The sequence below is a fragment of the Phodopus roborovskii genome, unplaced genomic scaffold (genome assembly GCF_943737965.1).
Source record: "Phodopus roborovskii unplaced genomic scaffold, PHOROB, whole genome shotgun sequence".
Lineage (NCBI taxonomy): Eukaryota > Metazoa > Chordata > Mammalia > Rodentia > Cricetidae > Phodopus > Phodopus roborovskii.
The window spans coordinates 28,995,622-29,007,736 of record NW_026126540.1 but is presented as its reverse complement, the minus strand read 5'-3'; the positions used below and the strand labels follow the sequence as shown (position 1 = coordinate 29,007,736).

Sequence of the window (12,115 nt, the reverse complement as noted above, 5' to 3'; positions counted from 1 at the left end):
AATCTTCAATCTTGCCTTAATCACATACATTTCTTTAGTTTTAAATACATGGTATGCATATACATGGAATTGTGTTTTCTAAAGTTCCTATTAAATAAGAATCAGACATTTTCTTCATTTGCTATTGGGCCATTTACAGAATGTCATCCAGTCTGTGTTTTATCTCCCCAATATTCAAAGCTATTCTGTGCTAAAATGGAAATTGTTTTCTTGTAAAGGCCAAAAGCGTTTAGGCAATGCATATCTGCATATTCATTTTACTACCATATACTAACATCAAATCTACAACTCTCAGTGTTCAATTTCATGAGTGTTGGAAGCTACACAAACCCATGTACCCATCATTCAAGACATGGCAGAGAAAATCTTTACTGCCTTAGAAAATGTCTTTGTCTTCTTAGTTAAGGTTTCTATTGCTATGATGAAACACCATGATCAAAAACAAACTGGGGAAAAAAGGGTTTATTTAACTTACACTTCTACATTTCTATTCATTATTGAAGGAAGTCAGGACAGAACTCTAACATGGTAGGAACCTGGAAGAAGGAGCTGATACAGACAGAGGCCATGGAAAGGTGCTGCTTACTGGATTGTTCCTCATGGCTTGCTCACTCTGCTTTCTTATAGAACCCAGGACCACCAGCCCAGGGCTGGCACCACCCACTAGTTAAGAAAGTGCTGTTTAAGCTTGCCTACAGCCAGATCTTATGGAGGCATTTCCTCAATTGAGGATTTTTCCTCTCTGATAACTCTAGATTATTTCAAATTCACATAAAACTACCAGCAACCCTCCTTTGAAATTCATTTTCACTCTCTCACCCTGAAGCCATTCCTGACTTCTATCATAATAAATGTATTTTTCTTATTTATTTATTTTATTTTTACTTCAAATGAATCACACAAGATATGCTTCATTTGTTTGTGACTTTTTGATTACCAGTTTCGGGGATCCATGCATGGAACACACATCAGAGCCCATTCTTTTTCATTGTTGGTAGTGTTGCATTGTACAAACATGCAAGAACATGATTATCCTATCTTGTTTGAAACAGGGTCTCACTATGTAGTCCTGGCTGGCCTGGAACTTAAAATGTAGACTCAAGCTCTCAAAGATCTACCTTCCAAATGCTGGGATTAAGAATGTGTGCCAATAAACCTGGCATCCTACTTTGCTTTTAAGAAACTATTTTTTTTCTTATCCCAAAGTATTGTAAACTTATGAAAAAAATATATAATTCAAATGAGAGAAAATCAATGTAAATATCCATTTTCAGTCCTCAGATACAACCATTATTAATTTGTATATCCCTATTTGAGCCATGTGTGTATCAAGTAAGTTACAAGTATTTCCTTTCAGTTTCAAGTTTTATGGCTTAGATTTAAGTAGAACCTGATATGTTAAACTGGCACAGCCTTTGAATTTATCTGTGGGATCTTTTATAAATTAGAAGAACTTTAGGGCTGGATAGATGACTCAACTGAGTACCTGTTGCTCCACAAAGGATGTGGGTTGAGCTCCCAGCACCTATATAGCTCATAACCGTCTGGAACTGCAGGTTTCAGGGAAATCAACTCCCTCTTCAGAACTTGTCTGATATATAAATATATACACATCCATGATAATATATATATATATGCAAAACATTCATGTACATAGTTATTTTTTAAGCTTAAAAAAAGTTTAAAAAATATTTAATGGAAAAAATCCTCAGAGAATTAAAGGTGATACCTGAATATTCACTGGTCTAAATTCAAATGATTCATAGTTTATAGAATGATACGTCTGCATTTAGTTCCTTCCACTCCATTTTGCTTCCTTCCTTTTAAGGAGCCACTGTTAACTACAAACTGTGATGAAGATGACAATAAGAATCATTAGTTACTAAACTTATTGTAATGTTTCTTTTAAGTTTTAGTTTTAAACTTTAAGCTTCAAGTTCTGTCATCTACACTTCATTACCTTTTGACTATGATCAAGGGTTTTTAAATACCGATGATCATGGTAGGGCTAGTGCTGGTGTGATCGCTCACTGTCTATTTGCAATGTACTTTTGGAGCATTTTCTCTAGGTGGGGGTAGTTTGCTCTCTGCCTGTACATCGGTCAGGGCACGTCCAGAAACTCTTGTAGATTTCAAAGATTGTTGCTCAGTGTCTTATGACTTTCAGGCTCATATACCTAGAGGATACAAAACTGCAGCTGTTTACTTGGAATCCCATTTTATGGTCTTGGCTAGAGGATCAGAATCTGTAGTTATGTTGCAGCAAAGCTCCAGGATTTTGGTTAGGTGGCTAGAATAATTACAATAGCTCCAATCTCACAATATTAGAATTTAAAAGTCGTTAGGGGCCCGAGTTCCTGCTCTGGGGAAGTTCAAGTGGTTACTGGGGATAGGGTTCCTTCTCTGGTTTTTGCCTGTCAAGCCAGGAAGTGAATTCTTATCCTAACAGTTTGTGCTAATTGCATCCCATCCAGGCTGCACTCCAGGTTCCCTTCCTTTGTGTGTGAAGTTCAGTCCACAAGGGTGGGGGACTTAACAGAACGGTAGTAAAACCTGGTACTAGCAATGCCAGTGAATTTCCAGTCCTAATTCTGAAGTCCTTGAGTTGAAAACACTCTGAAAGAAACGTCTGTCTCCCATCTCCATTTCGAAAACGAGCCAAACTGAACCAGAAAGAGAATTCTTGATAATCTCCTCTCAGGAGGCCTCAAGCTTGACAAAGCTCTCTTGTTATCTCTAAAACCTTGATTAACAGGTACAGTCACCAGGAGTTTGCTAGACTCTCTTTCAGCTGTTTGCATTGTGCACTGTCCATTTCCCCACTACATAAAAGGACGAAACACCTAGGTCTGCTAGCCCTAGGCACCCATCCCCCAACACTGATGGGAGAAACACTAGTCTTCTTTCTAGGATCCATCCAATAGTAGGATAGGTTCGACCTTAGCTTGCCTTTGGCAAACTCGCTCTACCTGCTTCCTCTAGCTATCAGGTCCTCCCCACCCATCTCTGCACCCTGGGGCCTTCTGACCCCAGAGCCTAGCAGAATTAGGAGGAGGTGGGGCGGCAGCGGCAGCAGAAGGCGGTGGCGCAGCGGTACCTAGTGGCACCGCCAGGCCACATCCACAGTGTACGTGGCACTGGCTGTGGACGGGCGGGGAGGGGACTGGGCTTTCTCCTCCCTGGGAGGAGCCTCGATGCATCCAGCAGAAGAGGGAGATTCCTTGAAGGGATCAGGGCGTGCTTTTGGTGAGATCTTATCAGAGTAAAGCAGCCCGGCACTGGCCTGACATCTGGCTTTCCACTCTCCACTCGGAGAGTAGTCGGTGTTACGGGGTTAGCTGGAGAGACTGGATTGAGGGCGGGGGCGATTGCTCGCCAGCCCGCATGCGCAGAGCCGCCGTGGTCGGACTACAACTCCCAGAGGAGTCTCACGGAGGCCGCCTGCCCCGACGCCATCTTGAAATCTGATGCCTCATCGGCCGGGCTTTGCGTCAGCCTGGAGCCGGCGCTACTGTCCAAGAGCCCAGCCTGCCGGCCCGGGAGGACGTAGAGGACGCGGCGGAACGCGCGAGAGACAGCTGTGGGGGCCTTGGCAGCGTCCGCGCGCAGCTTGCACTCCTGTCACTCAGCATCCCCCTCGGTGTTTCGGCGCCCGCCCCCTGCCCGAGGGGCGGGGCTGGCGTGTGGTACCCAGAGCCTGCGCGCTCCGAGGTGTACCCCGACCCAGTGAGAGGACCCCGCACAGGGCCATGCCTGCCACAGACAATCTAGGTGGGAAGAGAAACGCTTCTCAGAGCCAGTGAGCAACTCGAAGCTGTGGCCTTTACAGAGAAGCTCGGCACCCTCCCGGAGTGAAGATGAAAGAGATTTGCAGGATCTGTGCCCGGGAGCTGTGTGGAAACCAGCGGCGTTGGATCTTCCACACAGCGTCCAAGCTCAACCTCCAGGTTCTGCTTTCTTACGTCCTAGGCAAAGATGTCACTCGTGATGGCAAAGCCGAGTTTGCCTGCAGCAAGTGTGCTTTCATGCTGGATCGCATCTATCGATTCGATACTGTTATTGCCAGGATCGAAGCCCTTTCTCTTGAGCGCTTGCAAAAGCTGCTGCTGGAAAAGGATCGCCTCAAGTTCTGCATTGCCAGTATGTATCGGAAGAATAACGATGACTCTGGCGAGGAGATCAAGGCAGGGAGTGGGACTGTTGACATTTCCAGCTTGCCAGACATGAGGTACTCTGCATTGCTCCAGGAAGACTTTGCCTATTCAGGGTTTGAGTGCTGGGTAGAAAATGAGGAACAGAGTCAGGAGTCCCATAGCTGTCATGGTTCTGAAGGCCCCGGAAACCGACCCAGGAGATGCCGTGGTTGTGCCGCTTTGCGGGTTGCCGATTCTGACTATGAAGCCATTTGTAAGGTGCCTCGAAAAGTGGCTAGAAGTATTTCTTATGCACCCTCTAGCAGGTGCTCCACCAGCATTTGCACCGAAGAACCCCCGTTGTCAGAGGTTGGGCCTCCAGACTTAGCAAGCACAAAAGTACCCCCAGATGGAGAAAGCATGGAGGAAGGAACACCAGGTTCTTCTGTGGAGTCTTTGGATGCTAGTGTCCAGGCTAGTCCTCCGCAACAGAAAGACGAGGAAACGGAGAGAAGTGCGAAAGAACTTCTAAAGTGTGACTATTGTTCAGATGAACAGGCGCCACAGCATTTTTGTAACCACAAACTGGAGCTAGCTCTTAGCATGATTAAAGGTCTCGAATATAAGCCCCTTCAGAGTCCCCGAGGAAGCAAGCTTCCAATTCCAGTGAAATCCAGCCCACTTGGAGCCAAGCCTGGCCATATCATGACAAATGGAGTTAGTTCCAATTTCCTTAACAGGCCTTTGACACCTGTGAATTATCCTTTGGAGCTCTCAGACCTTCAGGAGCTGTGGGATGATCTCTATGAGGATTATTTGCCACTCCAGTTCCAGGTATACACAATGGTTTCATGTGGGGCCTCTCTGATGAGCTGCCCAGAGGCTTCCCATCATTTGTTTAGCTTCAGGATAATAATGTTATAAGCTTGAAAAAATTAACCATTAAGCCCACTTTGGCTATGCATTTTGCTCATGTCCCATTTAATAAATGCGATTTACACTTAGATAAATTGCTTTTCATAAACCTTTTAGACTTGGAATTTTCTATTGTCAAAATTGCTTACCTTTTACATACCAGAAAAAAAAAAAGATTATTTTCCACAGAAAGAAGATATTTATTTCATCACACTCTTGGCACCAGTGGTTCACCTTACCCTGATTTTTGCCATTTCTGTGTTAAACACGTGAATGATATCTTCCATTGTCTTTTTGTAAGTTAGGTTCCTGGTCAGTTCTCCCTGGAGCGATAAGCTTTTCACCCCCCCAAGATGCCTCAAAATGATTGGCACATAGGGTAAAACCTATTAATCCATCAAAAGAACATCTGGACAATGTTTGTTATAATTAATGGCCATTTGAGAGCTAACGGTAACTTGTTGGTGGAAGATATTTGGGAATTCAAATGTTGTCACTCATAAAGCTAAGGTGAAAACTGCACAGGCAGCTTTTCTACTGAGCCCTACCGGAAGACAGTTGTTAGTAAGAAAGGGATTCACTTACTGTATTTTTTACTTTCATAATAACAATTGAACTTAATTTGAGCTATTCAGAGTCTCCCTAACTGATTTCAGACAGCCCTTTTGAACTCCGCTATTTACAGGGACCTGGCAGGTGTTACTTTGTTTCCACAGCAACACTGAATGCTAGATTCAATTAACTTTGTTAAACATCCTGGCACATTGGCAGAGGTGGGCAATTTAGATGTCACTGGGGAAGCTTAATCCTCAGTCAACAAGAGTCCAGAAATGTACAGTCTGGTGATGAGTGAAGTTGAGATTCCAGTTCAATGGGATTTTTGAGGCATAATTAGGCTGCATGTAAAATTTGTATACCAATAAGAACTTTAGCGGAAAGAGCAAGAAATGTTTTAAAATTTATGCAAAACAGTGCTTTCCTTTGTGTGGCGTGTTAAGCATTACAAGCCTAGCACCCGGCTACTACTACTACTACTACTTCTCCTTCTTCTTCTTCTTCTTCTTCTTCTTCTTCTTCTTCTTCTTCTTCTTCTTCTTGTTTGTTTGTTTGTTTGTTTAATGGAGCCTCAGTTCTGTGCTTGGCCAAAACAGTGTTCTGTGACCAGACATAGATGCTGCAAATTAAACATGGCATTCTCCTATTAGGATCCAAAAATAGGCTGGTCACAATGGGAAAATAAGTTGTTTTTGTTTTTCAACTATGGCCAATACTGCAGCGAGCTGAAGACCTGAAGATTCTATGGAAAACAAGGATATTTTTGCTTCATATTTAATTGAAAACTACCTTTTGGTATTTTGCTTAGACTCAGCCCATTTTGGAGTTGGGAAGGATTTTCAAGAGCATCTCTCTGTTAGGAATGTTGGAAAGTTTAAGTATGAGCCCTTGCAGAGCCAAAGATCCTCACTGTTTTCAGCCAAGACTTTTTAATTCTGTACATTTAATTGCATTGTCTAAAGCACATCAATTTAACCTGTTTTAAACCAAGAACCTTCCTTCTGCATCCCAAGGATTCCAGAAAGAAAACTGAGTGAGTGTGTACACTATGGTAATTGAATCTTTAGACAAAATCTCTTTTTTTATAGTAACTGTGGACATTAGAGCTTTAACTAGTGGGCTATGACTTTCTTGTCACATGACTTAATTATGTGCTGTATGAAGAATAAGACATTGGGAGGTGAGAAAATTGCATTGAGCTTCAAGAAAGAGTACATAATTACTATGTTTTCTCTAGTAACTAAAGATGCAGGGTAAAATAGTTACACTGAGCTCAAAGTGTTTGTAAACAAAAATATTAATTTATTCTAGCCCTTTGATCTATTGGTTAAGTCTAATTGATTTTTAATCTCCTTAAGAGATATTGTGCTGTAGGATAAAACCAAAGCCAGGTGGGACATGAACAAACCGGCTTTTATCTGTTTCTCTGAGCACATGTAGGAAGAATGAATAAAATATTTTTCTTATTTTTTATTTATTTATTTATTTATTTTTTGGACTTGTAGATACAAGAACCTTGGAAGCAAAATGTTTCCTACAATAGGAAGGAGAACTGAAAGGCCTTTGTGTTTAGTCAACTTGATTCTTTTGCTTAACCCATTGTATGTATAGTAGCTATCAGCATGAAGATTCTTCCTGATGGCTTTGCTTCCCTCCCACCCTACCCCTAGTCTCCTTCCTTAGATAAACAGCAGCAGCACATTTCTCTTGCTCACTGATACTATGCAAATCATTTATTTGCCTTCTGTGGACCCAGGATCTTCAAATTGTCTGCAGAAAGGTATTATTCTGGGTAGTAATTTCCTTCTATATTGTCTGGCCCTGAAGTAGAAAAGCTATGATAAGGGGGTGTGGTTCCTTAGTAAACAGCAATTCACAGAGCTCTGAGCCTTATACAGGCTCCTTTCTGACCAAATGCAAAGAGCACACCTTTGCTTCAAACCTTACAACGTCAAGGTTTGCTCCTTTGGGATTTATCCTGCTTACACATTTGCTGTGTATTTAGATAGATGAGGCCCTTTGGGGAAATATAGACATTAGAGAGTAGTCAAAGGCTAGGCCTTTAACCTTATGCTAACTGATGGTTCTTGTTTGTCTGTAATGACGAACAACAGGATAGAAAATTACTGCAGTTTGAGGTCTGTGACTCACTGTTAGGATTCTAACATGCCAGGAAAAATGCTGCTAATGCAGCAGTAAAAACAACTGCTTTTTAGCCTTGTGTTTTGCACACTAGGCCTGGATGCTACTTTGCTTTTTCATATCAATAAAGCATGCATACTAACTCTGACTTGAAAGTGATTAATTTGACAGGATGCTGTGGTTAGGTCACTGTCTTAGGAGCCAAGTATCTGGGAATGACCCTAATGCTACTAAACTAAGGATCACTGACTCTGTAGAATCTTCTCAGTACCCTTGAGCTTATGCACTTGGTAATTCACAAGAGCTTAGTACACATTCCTGACCCAGAGGAACTTACTAGATGCCCTTTGGGCTTCTCTGAAAAGGCATTTTCTCTGCTGTAAAAGAATAAATTATGAAGAATGATAGGCAAATACCTCCCATGTTTTAAATAAGTTGTTTACAGAATCAGAAGTTTCCTGTGATTCAGGCTGGGATGGTTCAGATGAGATGAGATTCCTTACCCATGGCAATCTTCTGCTTCAGAGTTGCTGCTCCTGTATCCTGGTGTTTATGTACAGGGGGGCATAGAAACCACATGTATGTGAACATAAATGTGGATGTGTAAATAAACACATACAAGTAAATGTTCTTGCTTCTAAGAGGGCTGCCTGCAAAGTTTTAGTTTGGTTTTGTTTTTATTGGCCTTATTCATTAAGCACAAACCTTTGATCCCAAAGTGTTCCTGACAGTATGGTGAGCAGTGGGTTCATAGGAGTAAAAACTGCATCACCAACTGTGGTTTAGTTTCCCCTGGACACTTCTTGACTTTTTTTGTCCCTGGAGTATCTTACCCTTCCTTATGTAGCCTTCCATTTCCTTGTATGTAAAGTGGAATTGGAATGGCTGGTTAGTTTGCTGCTTCCTTCAGAACCCTAAGTTCTCTGATTTAAAGTGAATAAATAGGACTGCCTGCCTGATGTTTTACTATCCCCTCATAGTCTGAACTAGAGATTTAAGGATTGATCTTGAGGTCTCGTGCTTGCCAGGTGAACATAGCAGCTGGACTGTAGCTCCAGTCCTGGAGTTAGTTTTGTCAATCCAGCTTGCTGTGACTGAGATTTCAGACTTGGAGTGGATATTACTAGACAGTTATTTTATACCAAGGAAACAAAAAGCCAGGTCTTAGAGAGGCTGCTTTCCTGTAGAATCAGAGACAATTTCATTTGTCCATTAGAATTGTAAGCATCTATTTCCATCATCTCTTGTGGTATGTATGTGGCATAATTCATGTTGCTTCAGGGGAAGTATCACAACAAATATCTCAAGTATTTCTAGGAGTCATCATCCTTGCTGCTTCTCTGGACTCCAGTTGCTTGGAGCAACAGCATGTTAACCATACCAGAGCCATCCACTTATCTCTCCACAGCTATCCTTATGATCCAGCCACCTTTACCTGCATCCTGGCTCATCTCCTTTCTCTGGGGCTTCCTAATCTTCCATCACCACTGAGCAGCTGGAGTGAGCCTTTAAACAATGTGATTGCTTTTCCGCTAGAAAACACTGCAGTCGGGGCTGGGACTGAGTTTCACAAGGCTCTGGCTTTGATACCCAGCACCACCAACCAAAAATAAAGCAAATGTGTGAACATGAAATACTGCAGACAGTTATCATTCCAGTTTAAATGAATCCAGCTTGATTATCCTTACACAGGAATGTAGGACCTGGGCTGTGTCACCCTTAACACTTGACCCTGTTACTCTGCCCTCTGTCCAGTATGTTCTAATATGGCACCACCAGCCTGTTTTCCCTCTTGTGAACTTGACCTGTGGCTAATCTAATATATATGCTCTAAGTATAAAACAGCCCTCAGATTTCAAATACTTAAAACTCACAATATCTTATTTTTCTATTGTAAATGTTTAAATAATGTTAGCTTAAACAAATTGTCAAAACTAAGTTCATGGGTTTTTAAAAGTTTATTCAGGGAAGCTGTGAGGAGATTAAAAATTACACATGTGGCTCACACTGTATTTCTCTTGGGATGTACCCTTCTAGACACATAGGCCCTTCTTTTCCCAGGCTCAGATTCCATCAGCTATTCTCCTTGCCTGGCCTGAGCCTCTTGCTTTTAAGATGACTGGCTATTTCCTCCTTCAGATGCCTATTTGATACTGTCTCAAAAGGAACTCTCCTCTAATTGATATAAAGTAACAGTCAGCAGTTCTCCGTAGTACTTTCCTGTGTTAATGCACAGGACGTGCCACTAGCTGATACTCTGTATTTCCATATTTATTGTGTACCACCGAATCCAAGTGCTGTAAAATCTGCATCAAGAGAAGTCACTTTTGTCCTATACAGTAGTTTTCCTTCAACACAGTGTCAGCTTCTTAGTGCTCAACAGATGTGTGTTGAGGGAGTAGATGAAGTTAACGAGCTGTACTAAGAGGCGTATTCAGGCTAAGTGAGCCTATTTCTTGTCAAAGCAAGCATTGAAGTCAAGCTTCTAGAGGATACTCCCAGAAGTCTGAGCCTTTTTATGAGTCATTCCATCAACTTTCAGAACTCTTATGGTTGTTTTTGTTTCCTGCCATGTGTTTATGTTTGAGACTATGTCTTAGTACCTCTTTCATCGTCATTCTTTTTAGGGTTTTAAGATTTTGTTTTATCAATTCATTTAGTGGGGGATAAAACAGCCTTTTGATGAGCTGTTCAGAAATAGCTGTGGGCTTATAAATAAGGTAATAAAACATCCTTATTTGTACCTGTTTTTCCTGACAGAATTAATTGCCCCCTTTTAATTCTTAGGAGTGGTTTGAAGCTGGGTGCAGAGGGGCAGGTTTGTAATCTTAGCAGTTGAGAAGTCGAAACAAAGTTGTAAATTTGAGGCCAGACTAGGTTATGAGACAGGCTCCAAAAAAGAAAAAGAAAGGAAGAATGAAAGGAAGGAAGGAAGGAAGGAAGGAAGGAAGGAAGGAAGGAAGAAAGAAAGAGGTAATTTGATGTGAGTGGTCAGTTATAAGATCTCTCCAATTATAAAAGTAACCAAGTCGACATTTTATATCCATTAGCCCATTCCTCCCCTGTACTCAGAACATCATTCCTGACTCGCCATAGCCAGCTGCCAACATCTCATTCTTCTTTTTAGATCTAGATAAGAACCTTTTTTATATGACCTGTCAAGATGAATGGTCTTCTGGTATGACCACTTTCTGAACAGACCCAGACTGTTGGGATCCGGAACTAAATAGTTGCCTGAATTGTACTCCCCCACAGAACCTCACCCTGCGCTCTGTATTTTATAGTGTTAGAACCCCATAAACAGTGCTGGGGGAACAGAGTACACCTGACTCTTTTTATGCAGTCCTTGCAGGAAGATATTTAAAATCAGCTGGAACCCCAGGCCCTGGAAGGTGGTAAAGTTTGAAAATGTGAAGAAAAGAAAAACATGAGCCAGACAGTGGTGGCACATGCCTTTAAACCCAGCACTCGGGAGGCAGAGGCAGGCGAATCTCTGTGAGTTCAAGGCCAGCTTCATCTACAGAGGGAGTTCCAGAACCAGCTCCAAAGCTACAGAGAAACTCTGTCTTGAAAACCAAAAACAAAACTCAAACCATGAATAGTAGTTCTTTCCTTTTCCTGATGAGAAAGGGAATGGTAGGAGAGTGGGGGAAGATTTAATGTCTATGAATTCCTTAGGTATCCAGCTCATTGTGATCTTCAGGTATTGGTTGATATATAGTTCAACTTATACTTCTTAAGATGAGTATTCTTAGAAAGTACATGTCCTTCCAGACTGTTATGGTTATGTGTTTATTTTTTGCACCCCCCTCATTTTTAATAATTTTGATATATAGAGACAAAGGTTGGGGGTAAAAACCTTCCATGCTTCCTCATCCGGATTTACCAAGTGCTGCTTGTTTGCCTTGCAAACAAGTTAGAATTATTAATAGTGGTAGATACTTGCCATTTACTCTAGATACTTCCACATGTATTTCTTAAGGACAAGGACATCTCTTATCAACTGTAGAACAAATTAAGGAGTTTTAGTGATCATAAATACTGTTTCCTAATGTATGGCTCCTATGTAAAAAGGGCGACAGGTTTTCCAGGCTTATTATAGCACAGGTAATTGGAATGTAACTTTGACCCTTCGATGCCTTCGTTAATTTCCTGGTTAAACATAGAATGGAATGGAATGAAGCAAGTATTTGGTTGTCATAATCCAGTTCTTAAAAAAAAAAAAGTGTCCCTTCTCTTTAAATTCTGAGTGACTTGCTTTACCTGACAAAGCAGTGTTTGTAAGGATGGGTAGGGAATGACAAGGAACATAGTAGGGATGGCAGTTTCAGATAACTGGGAACCATGGTTGCTGCACAAATCGCCAGGCG

General features: G+C 41.7%; 1 protein-coding gene across 1 annotated transcript in view; it reads left to right on the top strand.

Annotated features, from left to right (window-relative positions):
* LOC127233008 (myomegalin) overlaps positions 1 to 12,115 on the top strand; it is a 185,086-nt gene that overhangs the window by 109,416 nt on the left and 63,555 nt on the right. The window lies entirely within an intron of this gene.